This window comes from Osmia lignaria, chromosome 10 (genome assembly GCF_051020975.1).
Source record: "Osmia lignaria lignaria isolate PbOS001 chromosome 10, iyOsmLign1, whole genome shotgun sequence".
Classification (NCBI taxonomy): domain Eukaryota; kingdom Metazoa; phylum Arthropoda; class Insecta; order Hymenoptera; family Megachilidae; genus Osmia; species Osmia lignaria.
In genome coordinates, this window is record NC_135041.1 from 10,059,468 (window position 1) to 10,085,500 (window position 26,033).

Genomic DNA, 26,033 nt, shown 5'->3' on the forward strand with positions numbered 1-26,033 from the left:
AAGAATTTTTAGCCTAGAATCGGCTAAATAATTCAATGAAGGTCGGGAGGAAAGAGCGCGTTTCCACGAATTCTATTTCGTTGGCCAAACTAAGGGGTAAAATGTGTCCGGACAAAGAGAAGCTTTTTCCGTGGACCGGTTATGAGACCGAAGGGACCGAGAAACCGGCAGTATGCAGTTTCCTATGTCGCACAGTTCGACAAACAACGAAACAAAAAACTTTCCTATTAAGGGGAACAAAGGGGCCCGCAGGAATCTATTCGCGAGTTATACGATGGTTTAAGCCGCTTTTCGGCGCGGCCAGTTCCAATTTAACGTCGACGGGTCGAATGTTTGCGGGAAAAATGCGATAACATTCGTTTGGAAAACGTCAAAACTATCCTATAGAATCGTCACTCTTCGCGTATCATCCGATTGTCATGGTGTGTCGTTAGTTTCTGTCTGAAATTTCCAAGCTTCTTGACTCCTCCATTCAAAAATCAAATAGATGTTTGAAGATTATAATATAGAGCCTATTCCACCAGCAATCAAATTCACAATAAAGTAATCAGAGATATTGGCCAAAGTCGTATAGTACTTTGAGTTTCACGACTATATTAATTCAATACGCGATCATGAATACGGTTTAAGAGTTATTGATCAAATCTGATTGAACGTGAGCTTGCAAAGAGTAGAGGTATAAACTGCCTCCTCCTCTTTTCTTCCCTTACGCAAATGATGGCGTGAAATAACTGAATTCACAATTTTAGTTACTTAAGACAGACAATGTCAAAGTAGTCTAAAATGTGAAGAAAATAACAAAAGTTCCAATTGAAATACAAAGTAGATTTCGATAAATACGTGAGTAGCGTATTATCGGATGTTGGGAAATGGAAACATAATTTTGTTAATTTTATTTCGCTCGATGATATTAAAATGGATAATTTTCAAGGAATGGTTATAAAACAATCTGAATCACCATAGGGGACAGATTTTATAAGGGTAATATAATCAAGCTGCAGACACGCATACCTACCGAAGCGTTTAATTATACCGCAGAGTACCTACCTGGATGAAATTATTTCTACCTGATTGCAGTCTTTCCCTTATCTAATTTGTGATTTTAAATGGAGAAGGAAAAGTAATTTTCTGAAATACTATTCGCCTTGTGGATATCTAAATTGGTAACGTAAGTATAGTAAATGCATACCCGATGAAACGGATAAGCTTTATCGCTTTGTAATTTCATAGCAATTAGAAATTGGAAGGAGTAATTGGAATACGCTCAAGTTTTATTATTTAGATTCAAATACATAATGCATAAATGAACCTATAAATGTTGAATTCAGCTGGTAAAACCAAATCGACCATACGTAAGGGTAATAATTTTTACCTAAAACTGACCATCACCCAGGTCCTCTACGACCTTCAGGTCTATAAAACATGAACAGTCATTTTACCAACACTTTAACAGAAGGTAGCACGTCTGTAATCCAGATGTCTAGTATCATAAACATTCCCTGCAGATGCGTTGGAATTTATTTCATCCGAGCAATTCGTAACAAAGGGACGCTTCCAACAATTTCCAGTTCCCGTTCAAGTTCTCTTTCAGCCATTGATTCCCTGAAATAGACCCCTTGTCTTAACTCCGGCCCTCCCTGTGTCCAAGGTAGGCTCGGTTAAATAGACCTTTTTCTTTCATTCCTCCCCATCTTTTCCCTCGAACTGTCCTCGTTCCAGCTACTAAATTACGTTACGCGTGAAAGCAATAGGACAGCTTTTCAATCTACATCTCGTTGAGCCACGACGAAAAGGCAACGGAAAGAGGGTTCGAAATTTTCGTGGTCCAGAAAACGGACTGAGTTAAAGTCTACATGTTTTATAGGCAATTTCTCGAGTGATAAAAGTTTCGCCGTTTCACGTAAATACAATTTGTTAGTTTTATCTCAGCTGTAATTTAATTTCTGGTAACTGGTCGTCATCTTAGATGAATCTCACACGCACCTCGAGCAATTCAATTGCCGTTGACCAGTGAAAAACTCGAGTTCTCTTGACCGAGACGAGCTTCTTTCTGTACCTCGTTATTCTCTTAGAAACGTGGAAGAAATGTTTCTCGACCGTGAAAACGACTGGGATGTCGCTAAGCTGGTCGGTTAAAGAGACAGAGAAGAGACTGTAGGAGATTTAAGCAGAAGTTTTAATTCAATATCGAGAGATTGTAAGATCTGAGATCAGATTTTGATAGTATTAATGTCCTGGAAAAATTCCTCTCTCTTCATTACAGCGTCCATGAATTTCATAGGAACTCGATAATTAATTACTCCGAGTTAATAAGGAAGAGCTCGTAATGGCTGTCATTGTACCAGCCGTTCGTCTAGGGTTCGTTTATTAGTTTCATCGACGGATCAAACCATTTAATGCCATGACGCGAAAATATTTCTGTTTAGTAGTTTAATTAATTGCTCTTAATTCCACTTGCTCCTTATCGTTCCTATTATTCCGAAGGAACAATATGATAACATAGTTTAGATGATTTTGTATATCGAAACCGCAAGATGAAACGCTGTTCCCATGTATCAGCTTAAATCTTTCTAATATTTAACTACAACATCGACGGAAGGAAACTCTTAAAGCATTAATTCGTATAAATACAGAAGAAGCATTCATAATCGACTCAAATTCTTTCAGCCAGAGGAACTTCTGTAAAACCGGAGGTCCACAAAAAGATCCGCGAAGCGAATTTCCATTGTTGTCGTTCGCATAATTTTAAACGTAACCTCGAGAACGAGGCTCCATTGAAAAACTACTCTGCCATGTTTTCGGCGTATACACCGGCACGAGAAATAATCCTACGAGGATGATGCTTCTTGGTTGCATCGTCTGTTAGGTGGCACCGTTTGTGCGAGAAGCGAACGCCCGTTTTCTTGCAAGGCTGTTTCTTCGCGGTATGAAAAGAGCCACCGGGCGGAATCTCTCTTTCTTCTCTCGATTTGAAACGCAAAAGGTCCGCGTAGGCGTACCAAGCACACGGTGTCTTTTGCCCTTCGCAACGGCCTCGTAATACGAATTAAATTATTTCTCAGGCGGACAGGGTGAACGAGGTCAGGAGGTGTACTAACAGGGAACAAAAAGGTACCGCAGAAGAAAGCGAGGGAAATGCGGCAGAAGAGAAGAGAGAAAACTTCCGCGGGCGGTTTTCAGGCGTCGCAAGAACCGAGAAAAGAAGAAACGAAAGAAAGATAAAGCGCGACGTTAAATCGGATACTTTATACGTATAATAAGCCGCGAGGAATGCGTACTTATGCACGGCTGGAGTTTCACGGGATCCATAATAATCAGGAAGCGAGAGGAATAAGAACTTCTTGTTTCATTTCTTTTTTCAATTATCCGCTGGATAAAACTGAGAGTCTTATGCTAAAGCGTTAACATACAATTCGTACGTATACTTGCTTAAATCATGAGCTTTTTTAAAGCGTTAATTTGTCCGTTACGATATGTTTCAACTAAAAGTCTTTCACAAAAAGAATTCAATTTCTAATCGTCAAAAGCCCGTCCCATCGAAGTCCTATGTTATTCTGTTTCCTCGCGAAGATGGTCGGCGAGGGTTAAATAAATCAAAGCGACGGGAAATTGCAAACCTTCCTTCATCAAATGCGAACCCCTCTTCGAGGCGAGCTTTCATCCCTTTTATCCTCTTTTCCCTCGTTACTCAGCCTCTGCTTCGCTTGCATCGACGATAATTTCACGACACGATATTGTCGTAGCACTGATGCGATAATTGATGAAATTTCCCGCGACCCATTTTCTCTCTCCGTCCGACGAACCCCCGGCTTTTGAACCGTGCCGCGCAAACACGGCTAGCTCTTGTCGTATATCTTGTACACCTTTTCGAACATAGGCTTGTACAGATGTATACGAGTGTTGTCGGCTCGTATAGGTGTCCATAACTGCAACGTCGTTCATCTTGCGCGGTTATTTGACCATCCTTGGCAACGATTTACCGTTCGTTGAATTATACGCATTATCAAGGAGCTAGGGACTGATGAACGAACGAGATATAAATAACTGACATGCTATCGATCTCTATATCGCGAGTACCAACGGTTTTTCCATTGTGTACGCCACCGACCAACGATGTATAGACGCCACAGTCTTCCTGTTTCACCGTTGGCAAATATTTGTCGAAGTCGAAACACAACGCGCTCTAATGGCGCGAGTTGTCTGCCCATCCTACACAGCGAACAATATATACCAGCCGTAACAATTTCGGTCCGGTTCCATTTAGCCTTTGTTTTCCGTTCTTTTCATTATTAAATCAGCCTACGAGTTTTTTTCGCGTTTCAATACCGTTAGTCAAATGAAACGACAATCAACAGTTCATCTGTATTCAATAACTTTCAGATCGCGAAAACATTTGGCTGGCGAGCTTAGAAGGATGTTGCTTTTTGATTTTATTAGAACGAAGTGTGAAGAAATTAGAACGGTTGAATTTTTGGAAAAAATTTCATCCTACGAGAATGCTCGTGTCTGATTCGCGAATGTTAGAGTTGTCGAGTCGGAGTGCGTTCAGCGAGATGCATTATCGATGGTATGTGCAACAAGATTTCCAAGGGTTTTCCAAGTCCCACGGTGAGACTGGAATTCAATTCGAAGCGACGCCAGCGAGGAGGAAGTGGTAAGTTTCCATCTCGTTTGGCCGGCGTAGCTTTTTATTCAACCGGATGGAGCGGCAGTCAAGGGCTCTTCACGCTTTTCGAGCGTAGTTCTTCTGTTCAAATTTTCCCGCCATATCGTCTTATCCTCCGAACGATTCTAAAGGGTGGCTCTATCGCTCTGAGCCACCTTAACACCTCGCTTGTTCCGTTGAATTGATTTCAGCCGCACAGACGCGGGGAAAGTCGGTGTTTATTCAGGAGCACTCGAGAAGACCCTGAGATTGAAACCGAACTATTTTCAATCGACCCCGAACGTTGCCCTATACTTTGCAAATCGAATTCAATAGCCACGATATCTTAGATTCAACGTAATCTGCACGTCCCGCCCTCTCCACTCCTTTCTTGCTTTCTCTTGATCCCCTATCTTTTTCTTTATTCTTGCCTTAAGAAACAACAAAATAATTACGTCCGGACAAACGGTTAAGAACCCCCTGTATACGTTACTTGTTATCTTCAAAGATTATTTAAATGGTAATGCGGTAGTTTTGCATGTATATTCATTTTCTTTGCACAGGATTACCCCGTGAGGATTTAAAATAAAAGTAGGGTTTAAAAAAGGGTGCGTAAATATAATTGCGGTCGTTGGTTAAACTCAACAAAAATACAAGGGGAAAATTGAACGTGATAAAGCGGTTGAGCAAACTTTCACGAGTACCAGTTTAACGCGATAAAAATCCGTTTTTAAAGTCCGACCTATTACGGGGTTTTTTTTCTAAGTGATTTAAACGAACTTCGATTGGAAGTATCGGGGGAAAATTCGCAACGATCATTACCTTCTGTTCGATTCTTTGTAATCCACTTATCTAACGATCCACTTTCTTCGGTATTACTCTTTTCCCATACAATCACGATCAAACTAGCGACGATTCTAATTAACGAATAGGAACGACACTATTGATTGCTTTATACAATTCCTTTTTAATTTACGTTCAGTTTTTATCCTCGCTCCGTGTTATCTCTTTAAACACGCACGCATTTAACGATACACCAGCCTCGTATTATTCTACCACATCACAATTTATATTATTTTTCCGCGTAAAAAACACGCAATCGGCACACGTGAAACGTTCGCGAACGTATTCAAGATTAAATTGACAATTTGACGGAACAAAGTAACAATGTCATTTCCATTATTAAGCTGATATCGATAAATAATTTCTGCACTCTATGTAGATACACTCACAACTGTTCCAGTTCGAATATTACAAATTATCTAACGATTTCTTTGCTCAGTACGTTAACGAGCACACGTGTTCACATTCTGCGTGTTAAAATCGTACTGACCATTTTCCGGGGTCGTTTAAGAAGGGTCAAATTCGATCCTAGAGGTAAAAGGAACGCTTAATTGATTGGTTATTGCCTATACCTGACCTGGCTGGGATTAGAACCACGGCTCAGACTGTATACGATGCGAGATCAGGCTCGTTCCTTGAAATTTTTATTTACTGTCTCTTCCAATATCCCTCGTCGATTGCTATTCGGACGATTTCGCGTATTTCAATGCCTATCGCGAAATAGTGTACCTATCTTTTGTGCGGTGTTTCATTCCGTTTCAATGTTACAACGAATGTGCTTCGGTAAATTTACTTGGTGCCGATGGCGTTTAGTCGGCTTTGACGTTGCGTTCGCGGTTCGTTATTTGCTATGAAGTGAAAAGTCGTCGTGGTTTTTTGATTGCTTCATGGTGAACTACAGTGAATTTATTGAATGGTTTACTAATATTAGTTTCCTTATTTGTTTCTGCTAGTAAAAAATGGCGAATAATGAATACTAGATGTTTTTAGCCTTTTAAATATACATTGTTTTACGAATCAATGTCAAAATAATTAATTAAACTGGAAACGAAGAAAAATCGAGGGAGGAACAAGAAACAGAAGTTACTTTTCTCTGCTTTCTTTGCTGGTTCTCCGTTTCAGCAAACTTGTGGCTCCCACAAGCCGTATATAGTCAATGCGACTTTGATTATTGTTTACGATGTTAAAGTAAGCATTGTTTTTACTGTGAAGGTTTTCCGGTCGTAATAGTTCCTACCGTTTAATCGCGACAGAAGAGTAACTGCCCGTTCGCTAAACTCGACTTCCGGTCACGTTTGTTTGTTTTTCCCCGCTCGAAACAATGAAACTATCTGTATCTAAAGGATTATGAGTTTTCCATGATATTTCAGTTTTTGGAGTATCAATTTCGTTATTTGTTATCAGCTCAATCATGATTTTCAAATTGATAAATCCTTTTCTTGTGTCAGATTCATTGTCATATCTAGGTCAATTAACAGTACGAGAAAATTGTCAATAAAATGAAACAGCTATCGACAAGCAAATAATAGCTTTCGATATTAACGGATTGGGTGAAAATTTTGTTACAGCAGATGTTTCACATCGGAACAAACCAGAGACTTTTTACAACCATACCAGTTCCATCACACCCGTTTGCAGCAACGTTCGCTTCCGGAAAACGCTGCACACGTCCAACGACCGTTGTGTCTCATGTTTTTTGGTATCTCTGGTACTCGATCATGTCGTAGAACGAATGGTTCGAGCAACTGGGTGTAATTTTTCATTGTTAACAACGAGTCTAACGACCGCGAGTATGTTATTCACACGTAGCTACTCTTTTTTCTATATATTATCTCCAATCCCTGGTTTGGCTTTTCTTACAGCTTCAATTTTTATATGACACGTTTCAGCGTGAAATAAATAAAAAATTTAAAAACACATCACCTTTCAATGAAAAAAATTATTAATATTGATTAATAGAGCAACAGATCCAGTTTACCAAATAATATTTATGAAAAAGGCTTTAATAATGTCCTTCCTCGAAACTTGTCTTACTTTTAGTTAAAAGTTAAAGAAACCGAGACTCGTTTTATCAGTTTCCTTTTTCGTGTCCCTGCCGTGGCGGATATAGCAGCCGTTCAATCTCTGCTGGAAAGAAGTTTGAAGAAATAAACATGCGCGAAGACAAAACTACCTAGCGAAATTCATTTTATCGATCGCAATCCCTGCTCTGAAAGTGGAAAACTTTTCAAAGTCGTTTCTAATGACAAACAAAATGCCGTGGTAAATAATGTTTCACCTCGCACGGAAACGTCTTTCAACTTTCATTCAACCCTTTCCGGGGTCGCTTTTCGTTCGCGGTCTTCGCGTGCATCATTGTTGGTACAATTACAAAACGAAATTCTAACAATCGCTAGGCAAGGTGGTCTCGTAAATCTTTACGAATCAATCTTCGAGAAAGAAACGGTCATGAACAACGCGGCGAAACTCGAGCATAGAAACGAAGGAACAAGTTCCTTTCGAGTTGAATGTTTTCCTCTCTGTTCTTTGCCTTTCTTTCTTTCGTTCTTTCTTTTTCATTATTCCCGACCGTAGTATTGTGAGCCACCGTTGGAAAGAGTTGTTTGTGCCCGGTCGTTTGTTGAAACTCTTCCGGTTTTTACGAATAACCTTTTTACTTGAAGCCCGTTTAAATGGATTTTGTACGTAGTTTATATTCTCCGCGCGGGAATCTAGCTGCCCTGTTTCGAGGATATCGTGCTTGGAAAAGATGGCCTACTTTTAACAGCCTAACGACATAATTCTGCCCAGATAACCGTGTCAGACCAACGGAACAATGGATATTGTGGAAATTCCTATAATGAAATCGATGGATTTCAAAGAATGCGCCGAGGATCTAGTGCTGGATTATAAATTGGATTATAAATTGGATTATAAATGCCGTGCACCCTGTCCTCTGGAAATAAATAAATATAAATAACTAAGTCGGAAATGTAGAATAGAATGTTTTCACATGCTGTTTCCTTTTCGAGAAAATTTAAATTTATATTTATCTCGATTCGTTTTTCGTTGTTTCATTTGTTCGTTACCTTCGTCGAGACGTGTATTTTTATCGATTCAGTGGAAATGAAAAATTAGAAGTAGAAAGGTGTCATATTTCTTGATCGAACATAACTAACGAGTTCTTAGAGCGCGAACGAAATTGCTGTAAACTATGGCGAAACGATTTGAATCAACGTTGCAACACGTTACGTTCCCGTAGACACGAATAATTTTCATTCTGAAACGAAGTATCTTGATTAACGCCTTGCTTCGATTAAGCGTTTCTTCACGTGACACACGCAGCTGTGCAAATGACAAGTATTGTACATATAGAATGAATTTCTTTGTTCAGAGTAAATGATTAATGTTTAACATTATTGCTTGGATGTAATAGTTCAACATAAATCTAGAATAATTTATGAAACGAGTCGTCTTGTAATGCATACATTTATTAGCCAACAAATGCACATGCTAATATTTGATAAATGTTCTTGAAAATAATGAAATTTAAATTTCTTATTAATAGAGAAGAATACGTTTACCAGGAATTTATCGAATTGAAATTTGCTACTGCCGTTTGATGAATGGTAAATGCAATTAGCAAATTATAATTGCTACAAATTTCTTTCTTTTCTTACACATTTATCATCCATTTTTCATATTTCAATTACCTGGTCGTACCGGTCGCATTCAATTTAACTTCTAATGAGGCGTAACGCAAAGATGGCAGAGAAAGTAATAACGCAACAGCCGTAAAATTGTTCTTTTGTATCGCGTAACGAGCAGAAGTCGTGTACTCTTTTGAATAACGATCGATAGTATTTCATGGTAACCAGTTGCCAGACCTTTTCACCCACATTAAATACAAACAGCAATATAATTACGATCGTAATCTCTCCATCTGAAGCACGACAGGGTCTCGAGAGGGAACAGGCTTAGCGAGGATCGTTTGTTTCCCGCTCAAAAGCAAATTCGTACGAGTTTTCAAAGCTGCGACGCGTGTTACCGAAGTCGAAGCAAATGGAATATCGATTAATAGTTTACGAGAGCGTTCCTGGTATGAGGTTACTTCGTGTCCGTTTCATGTAATTTATGGATGCAACGACGGCCGACACACGATGCAAAATACAAAACGTCTGCAACGTGACGAAGAGAGAAAAAAAAGAGTGGAACAGTTTGCACGTTCAGATACGATGGATTAACGTGTCCTCGATGTAGAATTAATTACACTCTAATGACTTAAACAAGCAGATACACTCTGTTTATTCTCGAAATAGGTTTTACAGCAGTCGTGCATCGATGCAGAGTGTATCTGCATAGCGTTCAATCGATAATTTGTGTTATCGCTTTGGAGACTATCAATTTTTCACGATTAAATTGACAACTTATGGTTTTGCAGACACGATTTCACTTTGCTAGTTAGAAAATAATTTCATTCAGCTAAAGAGTTGAATCCGAAACAGGCAAAATTGAATGATTTTCGTGCAAACGATTCTTTAAATCAACTTAAAAGTTGAAGTATCGGGAAGCAACGTTTCGATATCAATAAAGGTTTCTTCCCTTTCGAGGTAGTCGAACATTTTCTTGTTCTTCGTGGCGCTTGAATCGGACATAACTTTCGATAGTTACATAACTTTGAAAAATTCACAAGGCTAAAGTTGGAATTAGATTTCGGATATTGCTCGACTTCGTCGAAGTTTTCGAAGACGGCATTCGTTCCTTCGCGTACAATAAATCGCAAACTACTTACGAAATGAGACAAGTTAGTTCAAAGAAATAGTTCGTAGTAGAATCAATCTGAAAGATTAACTGAAGAATGAATAAAATTAGGAAGGCAGAAATTCGATTCTATGAAACGAGGAGGCACAAATGAAACGCGTTTCTGATTTAAACAGAATTCCTCTTCTACCAAATCCGACAAAACGAAACGTTTAATCTCTTTAGTTTCATAATCCAATGTACATCGTGCAAAAATTCCGCAAAAATCAGCTTTAAATAAATTCTGGTGGCTCTGTTTCATCTGCTCTCGTTATTTCGTACAACCGTCCGTCACCAAGAAACAAACCAAAAAATGAAGCAGAAAAATTCGCGAAAAAATGTTGCAGAGAAGTTAGTTGTACCGGTGAAAGCTGCGTTTTCACCACAGAGGATTAACGAGAAGCAGGCCAACAGCCCGGCGCGACGGTTCGGTAACGTAGGTAAATGTCGCTTTTTAACGGCACGCTGACCCCTTTCGACGTTACAACACGTAAATGGTTGACGCGTTAAATCGGCTACGGTCGGAGAGTGCACGACAAAAACAGGAACGAGCGAGAGATGCAAGAGGCATTGGGTATACAAGAGACAACGGTATTTCGCATCATAAATGTAATACAAGTTAATACGTGTCGAACAGGTCGGCAATTCGGGGCACAGTATCGCATGGAATCGCGAGTTGAGAAGCGAACGTATGCATCCTATGCAAGCGAATGCATAGACGAGGAGAAGCATCGGCTGAACGGATGGCGTTTGGGCGGAGTACAAGTCACTCACAGCTGTCCCCCGCATATGAACACGCATACTAAGCATTAATCATATCGAGAACATCCTTGCTGCCCTCACCATCCACGCCCAATCTCCTTCATGGTACTGTACAGCACTAAACACAGGGTGTCCGCAATGAGGTTCTAATGAAATTTATGCAGGTGTATACCTTGTTATTGGGGATAATACAATTATTGCCAAAAATCACATCCAGATTTATCTTGTAATTTATCTCGGTTCCCAGACTTTGCTTATATCCTGTATAGCAAACTATCCTCTCTTTTCCTTCGTTCGAATCTATACAACCCTCGCATCGTCCATCCTAACGATCATGCACATGCACTGCTCGGAGATGCACCGCACATGTGTATGTATGTACACGGAGCTGCCTACGGGCTGTACCGTGGGTGCGCCTGAAGTTCAGCTTAATGACGATGTCAATCACGGGTTGCGGTCGTGCAGCTATCTGGTCCCTTGGCTTTTCCCGTTTTCGAGCCTCGACGAAGCTCGCGAGGCTCCCGCGAACAGGAAGCACAGGGCTACCCTTAACGTGTCCACGTCACGCGAAATTGTTTCCGCTTCGTGCAGAGATCTCCTGGGCTTGCTCGATGCTATTGAATCGTACCACTATGCAAGTGTCTCGTCTATATGGTCTGCTTCATAAGATAAGGTCAATTGTCGTTTAGTTCTTAATTATTGAAGTGTAATTTTTTCAAATATATTGTATTAAGCTTGATCCTTTGCCATTAGGGGGTTTAAATGTTCGAACTTGATTAGAAGGAAAATCTTTAATTTTAGGGTGTATTCTACCACGGGCTATTTTATAGAGAACTATAATATGGGATCTACAAAAAATAAAAAAACAGGAACACTGGGAAACAAACCCAGATCTCTATTATGTCATCCCCAGTCCCTTGTCATCCTACTTCCACGATCCCTTTTATGGAGTATGTGGTTTTTGATTTCACAATAGAAAAAGTTTGTATGGACCTCTGTTCAGTTCTCAATTGTTAAGGAAATAAAGGATTTTAAAGTTGAATTGCAGGATAATTATCTGACGGACGAAAGCACCCTTACTGTGGCACAGTTCTTATACCATGAGAATATGCATTTTATCATCGTGCATCTTAGTCGTATGATTTATTCTTAGTAACCCTAGTTACTAGAAGGATTTTTAATAATTTAAACAATGAATAAATTCACATTATGACCAAACGACATTATGGCAAATGTGAATCGCGAAAATTATTAGTGTAGACATAGTTACACCGCGTTAACATGAGTATTCACGAATTAAATAAATTATCGGATAATGGTCAGCTCGTGAAATGATAATTAATATTAGTTGTAACATTTAACGATCGAATAAATGATGATAGTGTAAATCGTTGGGGTTTAATGTAAATAATATATTCATTAATAGATGTGTATCAATGTAATAGCATAGCACATCTGAAATGAACAGAATCAAGCCGAACGTTTACCTCGACAAATTGAATGCAAAATTTGTTTTACGTGTTCGTAAACGGTCTTCATTAAACTCTGTTTCCATTGTTTCGAAGCAATTAATATATACACGGTTTAACGTTGTTATATGGCAAGACTTCGTTATTGTTAAATTTAGTTGGTTAAAGTAGCGTGATTTCGTTTGTATCAAATTACAGCAGGAAATTCATAGTTTCTTCAATGAATTTTAACGTGTATTGTTTGAAACCTCATTGCTGATCGATGGTATCGATTGCTTTTGTTACGCGTTGAATAAATTTGTATTATTTTCACGGTTTACAGTTTCATTTGCGTCGAGCAATCATTTGCAAAAATATATTATTTTCAGGATATTATTTTTGATTCGTTTGAAAGATTTTTCTATTTCTGCTCGTTACGTGATAGAAGAACGATACAAATTACTATAGTTTACCTGGTAGCGTCTTTGCGAGTGGCCTTATTATGCAACACGAGATTCACTTGAAATCACGACGACCAATCGCGAATCGCGTCTCCGACTGCTTTCCGAAATTGCCGCAGTATCGACACTGTCATTCGATCGTAGCTGAATGCGAATTGTGCGATTTGCAGCTCGCATTATTCGCGCCACGGTAATAGCCGAATCGTGGTAGAAATTGGCACCATTTCCGGAGGGTGATTGTAGGATTCTACAGGGTGGAAAGTGCACTTCTTCGCATCTTTCGGGAAGACGGTATTCGCTGAATGTTCCGCAGTTTCAGACTTCTGCATTGCGAAATATTATTAAATGTATACCAACAAAAAAAATCATTTCATCGCAAACCCCATATATGTAGAAAGGATTTATTTCAGTTATAGATAGTGTCGACTAAGCAATAATATATTCCAGATCCCATCCAAGTAAAATGAATGAACAAATTGAAAAACTGTGCAAGTTTAACTGAACCTGTAAACAGGGTTATAAATTCAGTTAATTTTGGCAAATTTGCATACGCAAATCAGTTTGTGCAAATCGTACGAGCGTGTAAACCCAGCTTTAAATCGAATAAATTCTTCAAATCAGTCATCAGCTAATTGAATATCGGTAATTTCATGCGGTACAACCTAATCTATTATATAAATGTTCGTGAAACAATTATCTGGTTTTAAAGATAATTAGGTACAATTTAAATCGCGTATAAACAGATAGAGGAAACCATTATTGTCCATTCATCGTTTTTAGCATGCATGCAACGCGAATGAACGCTTTAATATCGTTAAAGCAAACACGATCTAAACGTCACTACGAACAAATAAGAGTAACAAGATAACAACGTGTTAGCAGCCTATGCGAGCGTAGAACGTCGCGTTTGAAACCGCGTACGCGAAGAGAAGAGACACGTGCGATGCACGCGACCGTCTTCACGCGTGGGCATCCGTGCCCGCGTACGTGCCAAGCGAGCAAATAAACGGGCTCCAAGACGCGCGCGTAAACGGAACCAACCGTGTGCAAGACGTCTTGCGGGAAATAGATTGCTCCGTTTTAGTGGTACGCTGAAGGGAACGACAGGGCAATAAAATAAAGGCTCGATTGCAATGGGTCGCTATTTGCGGAGCCTGAAAATCAACGAGACATAATAATGTTTGATAAAGAAGAAGAAAACTGATTTTCTAAATCACTTCTAACCGATTATCTTAACGTTCGTGATGACTTCTATTTCGATGAAAATACAAAATTTAATGATATTGGTAGGTGCATTTTCTTAGAGGCAAAATTGCATACCGCGTTAGGTATGTCGATATGTATTCAGTTAAAGTTGTATCAATAAAGACAAACGATACTTTGAAATGTAAATATAGACGCATTTTATGTGAACATATTTTACAAGTGTAATAACCTAACGCTTCAACAGATATTTATAATGAGCTTACTTTTTTATTACTTGGAAATGCATAGCGCATCCTCTGCAGATAGTACTTCAACGAGACTTTCAAACTGATCCTATTCCTGCAAGTTCTTGTCTCTCCATCGATTTCAATATACATGCAGATCCTGCGTCCAACTGCTCCCTATCTGAGAGAGCATCTGCTAGCTAGCCTTGCTAACGAGTTCACCACTGGATCTAACACGAAACGCACTTGTCCGTTCCGGGTCTTTTGTTCACATTCACCTGGATGAGTGTAGCAAGGTAGAGACGCGAATGATATGCTATTTTAACTTGGATTACTTAGCCAATTATTGAATTAGCGTTAGGAAACTGATATGAATATTTTCCGCAAACAGTATAAGAACGGACATAGACGGTAAAATGAAAAAAAAAAAAGAATTATTTTGCAGAGAAGCTATTTGTTTCTAAAAATTACGCGAACCAGATAAAAAATAATCCATATTGTTGAAAGTGACAAGCAATCACGCTCATGTAGGTATCTGTTGGGAACAAGATGAACGACGTGTATCCCGTTCGTTCCAGAATCCCCTTTACGCAGCTGCATGTTCTCAAGGGATTCCAGCGTGCAAAATGCACCAACAAATGCAAATTCCATATTTATTCGCATCAATCTTATTCAGTCCATTCAACTGGTCGAAACGCGAGTCTTTTCTCATCAAAGCGCGCGTAATATCTCGTCGAGCATTTCGACCCGTTTATTAGAGGAAACGCGTCGAATCGGGAGCGGAAAATCGTGCGAGCAACGCTTTGAAATCCACGGAGTTCCCACAAACGAGCCTCTCTTTCCATTTGTTGGAAAAGGCAAGGCAAAAGGAAACGAAGAATTGAAACTATCCCAGCCACTTCGTTATTACGGTGGCGATTGCGCTCCAAGAATGGGTATTTTATAAACGTCGCCGTTTATTTGCGTTCAACAACAACATCATGGTAGGAATCTTTGTACTAGCACGTGATATGAAAGTACAAAGCAATTTGAAGAGATACTTCGCCGCGAATGTGCGATCTGTTTACGTTCACGAGCAGAGAAAAGCATGCTTAAATCGAGCGCGACAACAAAGGAACGTACCGCCACTACTCGCTAAAGATTTTCATATATTTTCTTTCCTCTCTCTCTCGTTGGAGAAAAACATCTCACGGCTGTGAAAGTCATGTGTACACTTGCAAATAACGAGCAGGGTGTAATGAGGAACATATTTCTTAAGGAGGAGTTTCTTTAGTTGCGTTTATGTGACGTGAATTTAACACCCTTGCAAGAGGAGGATTTCCTTCAAACTTTGTACAATTATATAGAACACCAGAAAAAAGAATGATTCTGCAAAATTATAACGTGTGCTCCTTGAAAATCACCTTCCTTTTTTTAAGGAAAAAACAATAAAAAAACGATGAAGTTTGTCAATCACCAAAAGGAAACATTAAGAAACATTGCCCGATAGAAATTCAGAAAGCTTAAGTTAAAACTAGACTCGTTCGTTAAGTTTATTAGCCCACGGCATGCTATCGAGTATCGTGCAATCTTACCGGATTACTCTAAAACACGGTCAACTTTAAAGGCCGCCCTTTTGAAGTTGAAACCGGCTAACGCAAGTAAAGATGCGATATTGCTAGTTAATATTCAAAATTTCTATCGACAGTGTTGTTGAAATGGTTACCAAGCGACGTCTACTATAAAAACTAATGGACGGTATAGAGGATGGTACAAAAATAATGTACAGTATAAAAAGAGCAGTTTCAATCTTCAAATACCTGGATTAGATCCAAGGCTCGAAAAATTCTTGTGTACATTTGGGTCTTAAAATCAGCGGAGATTCGTTGAAAAACGAATGCACTCGTGATATTAGTCGTGACGAAGGCGATCGTTGTACAGGAGCGAGCCATTAGTTGCGATGCCAGGTTTGAATAGCAGATGCACAAGGGATATGCATATCTCTCGATGTCGCTATGCATTGTAAGAGAAAAGCAGCAGACGCGATCGAGCAGAATCGGTGTGCTTCGGTCATAAAAGCATCGATATATATTCTGGTACGTTGGCGAATTCTTTTTCGAACGAGTACACGCCCGTTCGTACGTATGTTCTTTAAATATCCAACGCATTTGCGTTTTTATCAAGAAAGATTCGTGGCGACGTAGATCGCGTTTGCAAAAGGTAACATCCTGTTTCCTCCTCTTTCGTTGCGCTGAATTTATTGTTTTCGATCATCGGGGAATATACGAGACGTTCAATGAGTCTGGGATTTGAATACGATGCAGGGCAATGATGTATTTTTTAAACATTTTTACGTGGATGCTCGAAATTGTGTACCAAGTTTTATGGTATTAAACCTCTGGGTGGAAACGATAAATTTGAAAGAAACAAGTTAAAAAAGCGAGTGAAAGATAATACTAGACTGTTGCATATTAACATGTTTACTACCGAATTGAAAATGGACATTAATAACAAGAACAGTAAACTTTGAATAGAAATTGCTATTCGTCTATTGTAAGGATTTGAGCAACGATAGAAACCGATAAAGTAATCCTTTTTTAAAAAAAATATTATTGTCGTATTTCAACAACAATCGATGTATCATAAATCTGTATAACTGGCTGACCATAATTTTAGATTTATGGAACTATTCTCTGCAATTGGACTGTCGAACGTTTTATTTTCTCATACAGTATCAGTACCATCTGTAACGAGGTGGGATGAGCTCTCCATTGTTCCTATTTAACATTTATCGATGTTCATTATATTAATAAACAAAAACTGAAACACGTAAATCTCATTTTTGCAGCGCGTTTATATGTATTTTAATATTTTCATGGAATAGCGAGAGAAATATTAATATAATCCTGTGAGAAATTTTAGTATGTTTGTTAAATTAATGAATATGTTTTCAGAAAAATATTTCAGCGTAAAACACAATATACGCTGTGCATTTAATAAGAGTTGCAACTCGTTTTGTTTATTTACAAACATTGTAATTGATGAATTAAAATAAAAAAGGGGAAAAAGAACAAAAGCGAGAAAATATCTAAAAATAGAATACCTATGTACTTCGCTCTTTTCATTCTCTTTGAATAAGAGTAATTAGCGAACTTTGTGCAGAGGCATTTTTAATTGACATGGAAATTTTGAAGCGGCCGGCACGAAATCATTCTCTTGCATTAATTAGCAGAATCGAAACTCGGATCCAGTTTGCCAATCGTAAACTCAGAGTTCCACGAAACGTAATCGTATCTCTGTGTGCTTAGCGATCGGGAAATATCGACGAACGATATTATCGCGAGCCAGCGTTTCTGCAGAACGAGCAGAATGAAATCATAATTGTAGCGGCCTGGCCGAATCGAAACGCGTTCTGATAATATACGATAAAAGAAGATCTATGAATCGTCATGTCGGCCGAGATACGATTATTAATACGGGGGTATTGGATTTTAAAATTTAAGTGGAAAATTTATCCACGCTCGTTTTCTCGACGCGTCCAGCAATTTATCGTTATCACGTTGATTTTGAAGCGTAATAACTCAGCGTAATTAATTCCCTCGGCCGTGAGTACGCACCGGGAAACATCCCGACAAAATTTTATTAATGTACTGGGTGACTAGCCTCGAGGCTAGTAATGTTACGTCCAATTTCAGTTTATGTCGAAAACCGGCTACCTATTAATTAAAAAACGTGTCTCTGTGCAAAATATTAATAATTGATATCAGACTATCATGTCGTTGTAACGAAAAATTAATTGACTTATTTTCAACCACCTGTCGGGTACATGGCAACGGTATCGCAAAACAAAATGTAAGTATAATATCGTGCTTCTCGTAAGGATTTCAATATCGTAAAAAAAAAAAAAGTTGAAGAAACGAGAGTAAGTAGACGTGGCGTGTGGTTTATTACAAAAGTTTTCAGCATCGCGATGAACGAAAACGATAGTTACGGTTGTCCACTTACGGAAGTGATTTTCCCGTTTTCTTAGCAGCACGTTCAAAATTCGTAATCGAGGCTGAAACAAAAAGCGCGGCACGTAATCGTGACGTGTAGAAGACGCTTTCGTGCTCGTCCTCGTTCCACGAAGTCACGAAATTTCTAAGGGAAAAGCTGTTCGTGTCGGTCTACGTTTCACAATGTCACGAGATTTCGACGGGAAAGCGCCTTGGTATCGATCAAAGGAATCGTAGATTCGATACAACCGGGCCAGAATAGCACAAAGCCGGCATCAACGTCTTCTCGACGTGTTAATCATCCTCTGTGCACCGAGATCGTGAATGGTTGCATATTGAAACGGAAATGTTCTACAAAAGCATTGAAAATTTTCGAAGATACTCAAGTCAAGAAACTTTGAATCAAATGTTCCATCAAATGTTAAATCCATTTAAAGTCGAAAAGAAATAATACTAATGATTGATATCATTGTCAAAAGTACTGATGATTAATTAATAAATCATTACATCACTGTTTCTTCGTGCAATTAATACAGTTACCCTGAAATGACGTGCTATGCATTGGTTTCTGCTAGAACTGCAAATGACGCGTGTAATACATTACATGTTACTAATGTATCACTACAGTGCCTACGCTGTTCCACGCGCACTTAGCTTTCACTTTAATTTGTCTAGGAAGAAACCTTCAGATCTAACAGACAACACTCATTAACTGAATCATTAACATCACCGATCGGCTACGAGTCGCCTGCTATCCATTCCTCATCCGTTCGCATTTTCATTAAGAAAAACTGCCGATCCTTGTCTGGCGAAAAGTGTTAATCACTCTTCGGTAGATGAGCGAACATCGCTCAGAAGCCGGTTTAATTTAATTAAAATTCCAATCACGTTAAGACAGCGCAGTTTCATAGAGTCGCGAAGTTGTAAGAGAAAAACGCGTGGCCGTTTAACCCGTCGGGTATCAGTAGACGGGATGAAAAACTCGACAGATCGAAGGATAGGGATCGGCGAATCACCATGATCAACGAACGGATTTCCTTAACGTATGCGAGGCGATGCTCGGGCTGGAACGATGTATCGAACCGATAAGCAAGCATATGCAATATCGGTGAAACGGACTTCGCGTCGGCAGGATGGTGGACCGAGCCGAGGAAGAAGAGAAGCGCGTGGTGATGCATGCGCGGCTAGCAATTGAACCCATCGAGAGTTTCACCAGGTTGAAACGAGGTCCGCCATTGTAGCGGCGTGTACTGCAAATGACGAGCAAAATACGGGCGCATGCACACGCATAGACACGAGGGATGAAACTTGCGAATTGCTCCGAGGCTGAGCCCGCTCGAGCATCACTGAAAAGGTACACGCGCAGCGGTGAGAATTAATCGTATGAAGAGAGACTATCGAGCGTACGAACAAGCATTCTTTCAACATCTCAGCGATCTGATAGATGGTTCAAGAGGAGAGCTCGATAATTATGAAGCCATTGAAAAGCTCTAATTACAGAAAATTTATTTCTACTCGGACAGTATCCACATAAGTTGTTGGTATTCTTTTTCTAAATAGGTGAATTTAATAAATTTAGAAACTTCTGACGCGTTAAAATGGTGAAATAATTTCACTGAACACTATAGCTTTTGCGATTTCTTGATAAGTAATTGCAGAATCACCAGAGCGGTGTTTTCCCGACATCGATGTATTAAGCTTTTTTGTTACCGTGCTTTACTACAGGATCGTTGGCCCCTCGAGGTCTCGTTGGAACTAATTGCGATGGAAGTAATTATGATACCGTCAGGATAAAGACCGACCAAGTAGATTGATAAACGGAGTGGGTGAAAAAGAGCAACGTTCTGCAATCTCGTCTGTAGCATGGTTTGAAGAAAAAAAGAAACTGCTTATGTAATGTGAAAGACAGGATCCATTTGCTTGATTTCTTAACAGGAGGAAAACATTGTTTTCCCTTAATTGCGTGTTCGCGTTGAAAGAGGTAATAGCTCTTAAGAACAAAGCTATACGAGTGATCGATTATCCCTTTTTCCTTTTTCTCATGGTTTGTTTACTTACAATTTTCGATACAATACTTTACAAAGAGAACCTAGAAGACTCCATCAGCCATGTAAGGGGTTATCAGCGATCAAGAAAATGTACGAGTCGTAATTAATTTCAATAGCAAAACTTTGTAGCGATAACGAAGAAACAAGTTCATTAAGAATGGATGATAAGATTATTTTTAACCCGTCGCAATTTTTCGTCCGACTCGATATTCAAGGCGTACTCGCGTTAATAGTGATCTAGGAGATAGTAGCATAATTCATATCCACGCACGTGCGAGTCCCGGTCCCGATAGTAACGATGCCAATGATTTACCGTCGTACACGCGAACCACCGACGATTTGTTCGAACGTTACGGTTTCCCGGAGCAATAAACAAAGCCGAGTTCGTAAAACGAGCACGTGGCTACTCGGCTAAATTATCGCTCGACCCGATTAATTAACGAACCCCACGGAAATTCCTCATCGTTCTTTCGCAATGTACAATCTTGCCCTACCACTGAGTAATTTACAATAGGCTGCGGTTTATAAAATGTCACAAGGAACATTGAACAATACTGACGATTGAAAAGCGAGCGTCTAAATTAATGAACCGTCAGGACGATGTGAACGCGTTGACTGACATATGTAGTGAAAATAGACAGGGGTGTGAGACACGGTGAAATTCCAATTAATCATTTTCAAATTTCAGCCTATAATTTACTACCTTTTATTGTTAATATAGTATAAATTATTACATTATCGAAATTACATTGATCATTCATGATTTGTAGAATTTATGATGAATCATGGGAAACGTTAACAATAAAAGGTAGAACTGAACCAGTTTCACATTTTAAATTTATAAATAATTTTGTGATATCAATGATAAGATACATGAATTAATAATGGATACATGAACGGATGTATTGATTTTGACTACTAAACATTTCAATCCTTGAGAAATCGGTAATCTGAAAATTTCGCAAAAAGTCTGAATAAAAAATATAAAGGAGAAAGTTTCGAGCGTTCATTCAAATAATGTGCCATCTGTTACATTTACAGAGTAAGTCCGAAGGAATTCGATGATCGAACTCGGAATTAAACACGGTAAAGCTCGGCAAAGCTTTCGCGTGTTTGATTTTACTTTCATATTAAACGCGAGCGAACAAGCGTCGAATTGGCGCTGTTCTCCGGCATCGAACAAGCCGAATAACTCAATCCATTCTCGCTGAGAGAGAATAGCCGAGATACGGCTTAATAAGAGTCGATGAGTTATTTAAATTGCGCTCGGGTAAATACGACCGACTGGCGAGGAAGTTAAATTGTTTGCAATGGAGTTTCGATCATTCGATTTCCGATTATCAAGAACTGCATTTTACTCGACACACTACAGAGATACCCGAGTAATTGCAGCTTCCGTTATCGAGAAATCCTTGATTTAGAAATCTAAGCTTCTATAATGGTAGAATTTTAATTTAGTCAATCTTAATTTCAATCCATCCACATCGAGGGTTAGTAAAGATTAAATTAAGAATGTTTATTTTCATCAACTTCTAATACATTCATGGTCCTCGTTATCAAATCGCGGCACGTTAACAAAGCAAAACCAGTATGCAGATATCTAGAGAGAGAGGAGAAAACACGAAGAAACAAGCTTTCGTCCATTAATTTGCGAGCTAAGGATACAAGAGCGTAGCAGCAAGATAATCAAGTGTCGCGAGTAGAATCTTTGTGGTGTCATTAGGTTTTTGCTCGTTTTGGCCAAGTTCATGATATCACTGTGGCAAGAGAAAGGAGACAGAGAGACAGAGAGGAAGAGACGGGCAGCAGTTCCACGCAGGAAGCCACGTTTATACTCGTATTACACAGACAGTGGTCGGCGAACTGACGCACCGTAATTACCGTGGCAATTACTGCCGACACATTTCACGTGTCCGATGTAGCCTCATTGCGCTGTAACATAGCACACGGCTCAAATTTTCGTGGCCCCCGACTCGTCGTCGGCTAGCTGGATAAACAGATAAAAGCAACCGAATAAGGGCTGAACGCGTCTCGTATACTGTAGTTACCGAGCATTAGCGCCACGGGACTCAACTACTATATCGGTACAGGAAATTCATTGAAACGGAAACGGAGATCGCTTCTTCCTTCTATTTCTCTCCTTACAGCTTTCGTACTTTGCGCTTCCAATTACGTACTTGGCTTGGTTCGCGCTGAATCTATATTAATTTAGTTGAAATTCCGAAGGTTTTATTCATTCGTGTTACGCGCTTTACTCTTTTGATGTAGACATGGTGTACATACGTCATCGGTGATTAATTATTATTAGAATTTGGGAAGAATGGAGAGCTATCAGTAATGGGAATTAAATTCTAATCTTCCAAATGGAAAATATTTAAGTGTACTTCAATTAAGTTGTTATAATGCTTATCTATTCCATCAAGGTGTCAAGCGAAAAAGAATGAAATATGGAGAACGATTACTTTTGCAAAATAGACACAAAGGATCATAATAAACGGTGTCGTAAATGATTAGCCGTAAGCTGCATGGGATGGCAACCCGAATACATGAATAATGTATACCGTTCATAATTCTCCGTCATTGTCCGCTTTTAATTTTCCCATTTCGAATTTAATTTCAAGCGCATTTCCCAGCCTGCGTAACCAGGGGCGGCCCAGTCATTACGGAATGAAATAATAATGATGTATTATCCACGGGTTACAATAGCCAAGCGGAGGCCTTGAAAATTACACTGAAACACGCTTCTCTGATCATAATTAATGAACTCCATCGAGGTGTACGAACTTCGTACGAATTTTCATCTTTCGAATGAAAGGTCGACTGCACACACGTCCCCTTTACAGGCACATACAAAACCAGACTGAGAATTATTATTGCGGAGTCAGGAATGTGGGCCACGGCCTGTGCATCTCGTAGCCCATTCGGCAACCCTGAAATTTGCCCGTTATCTTGCCGCTTGTATGCAGGCGAAAGTACTCTCTCCAACCCCTCGCGAAAGCTACCCTCCCACAGACCGTCCACGAGAACTAACTTGGCCCTAGCGCCCGTCATTTCCGCTTTCTCGTTGTAGTTTGTAATGCGAGCTGAACCTTGTTCCGGCGTAATAACGTGCGCTAATTGAGACGGATCTCCGCCAGAAGATTAACCCTTTACTTCGCCATTTTTATTCCCCTCTTTTTTAATGATCGAATAAGCTAGAATTAGCTTCTCGCAATAGGGTACATTGTATAGCCAATTTTATTATGAATTCTATTTGACGTCAAAAACGTGGCTTGCGATTAGGAAGTTAACACGTTAAACGTCATGAAAATTGCTAATTGTACGAGTATGTCGATTGATCAGCAGTGAATGGATAATAGGAACGTTGCAATTAGAAGTGTGCGGGTGTGGAATCGTTATGTAAATTCGAAAATTGTAGAACTCAGATACGATTTGGATAATTCATGAACAACGATTACACTTATCTGACATTGTTATTTCATTTAAATTCTTTTTGTTCCAGTTTTACATTGCGAAATGATTCATTCAAGATATAGAAGTTGATTCATAGAATACAGTGTTGTATAATTCACGAACGATGAAAGTCTCTGATTGTTAATCATAAGTACTACAATAGAAAACACAACAATTTTCATTGGCGAATGTTACTTAGTTAATAAATAATTCATAACGCTACCTCTAATAACCGACTATGGTGAATGAAGACAGGATTCATATCAGTATATTCCCGGTTATAACACCTTATCGTCACGACAGTGACACGATATGATAGTGGCAGCTATCTGATGAGATACAAAAACTCGTAAAACATGATTGCAAACTAACAAATTGTCTACAAATATTCAATTTCATAAGCATCACTATAAAATTGAACTTAGAAATCCTAAACTTTTATGCAATAAATTATTTCAATAAATTAAATTATAAGAATTATAAAAAAATAACTCTTTGTTTCTAATTTCGTCGATTTAAATTACATATCGCAGATGACAATAAAAAAAGAAAAAGATTTATTTAGAAATATTGACTTACCGCAAATCCAAATACTATTTACTGTGCGACCGCGATTTTTGCGAGAATTTACATTTCACACGATATACGAGCAACGCCGTATCTCACTCAAGTGAGCGATTCTTGATCGAGCTCGCACTATGTGTCATCCTTTATAAAATGCGCGAGATTGTTTCATCGAATCACGAAGGAAGCGAAAAGACAAACTTCCATGACGTGATTTATTCGTGAAACTCGTATTGCTCGACTACATTGAATTTTCATCTCGTAGTTCACCATGTGGAATATTCAAAAAGTTTTAGGAATTATTTCTACATGTTACTTTTGAAATAAAAATTCATTCTGCTATTTAATTACATTAAATTCGTGATGTTGAGCTTACAATATTAAACGTATTAAAATTATACATTAAGGCTCGGTTTTGTAATGACACGACATTTTGTAATGTAATTACGCTATAATTGCGCTCGTTTTACCGTTGTATTTTACAACTCGAACCCCTCGAAACTAAGAAACTCGAATTAATCCTTAACGACGACTTTAACCCGGAAGTGGTGGGCGTACGAACGAAGTTAAACCTAGCAGTACAAAGTAGAGAGAAACTTCACGTTATCGGGAACAATTTTTCAAGTAGCCGTATTAAATGCAAAAGCATCGTGTTTCGAGCATGTGACACTTATTGCAAGCCGTGGAAAATACGAAGATCGTGTATCGTGTCGGAGGAACACATAGATTAGCTGCAGATAAAAGTCAGCATTTGCAACTTGCTCGCGAATTGTGCTTGCTTTTAATCTTGTCCTCGATTCAACCGTTTCCTCTTCCTATATCGATCCTAGCATCGATCCTCCCCTTTTTCCACGTCTCGCTGCTGTGCTCGTATAAACGGATACCTCGAATACGTATCTCAGCAGCGGTAGGGGTGGAACTTTTTCTCGGGGATAGAGAAGGAGTTACGAGTTGTTTGCCGAAGCGCTGGCAAAGAAGTTTCCCCGAGTGGACGTGATTACGCGAGGGAAAACGAATAAGGAAGGGCTGGGAAATGGGCCGGACTGATTGCTAAAAATTACGGTGCGCACGCTTGCTTCTCTACACTCCAGAGATAAGCGCGGCTTTCGATCTAGCGTGAGATTGCGTCTCCTTGTTAGAATTCTAACCGGCTATGTATCTTTGTCCTCTTAAACATCCTTTTGATAATTGATATATATATATATATTGTTGATGTAAAGTTTAAAAGATTTATTTTGAAAAATGTACGTGTTGCGTTAATTACTACCATGACAGTTAACGTATCAAAAAATAAAAGGGAATATAAAACATCTTAAGAAAAGTCATTCACCAGTCGCAGCACATTCCTTTCACGATTCAAAACAATTTTCTCCGTGAAGTGAAAACCGAGGGGATGTTACTCGAAACGACCGTGACAAATGGATCAACCTGTACCATTCGAGAAACGTTAGAGAAAAAGAGACAAATGTAACCAGAATGACTAGCGACGTTTCTGTTATAAATGATTTACGATTCGAAACGAAGTGTCTGTTTATTTAACTGAGATTCTATACATTTTAAATTTGATCGAATTCAGGTACTCCCGAGTGATTGTCCAAGTGACATTGACAAACTTTACCATTTGTA

General features: G+C 39.1%; 1 protein-coding gene across 9 annotated transcripts in view; it reads right to left on the reverse strand.

The window, feature by feature from the left end:
- The window catches only part of kek5 (leucine-rich repeat, immunoglobulin-like domain-containing kekkon 5 protein), a 239,796-nt gene that overhangs the window by 18,864 nt on the left and 194,899 nt on the right, over positions 1 to 26,033 (reverse strand). Inside the window, exon 1 of one of the 9 annotated variants that reach the window (XM_034339831.2) lies at positions 24,423 to 24,518. The exons of the other annotated variants lie outside the window; for them this stretch is intronic. The gene's annotated coding sequence lies outside the window, so the exon portion shown is untranslated. Of the gene's footprint in view, positions 1 to 24,422; positions 24,519 to 26,033 lie in introns of those variants that run through there. 9 annotated transcript variants of the gene reach the window in all.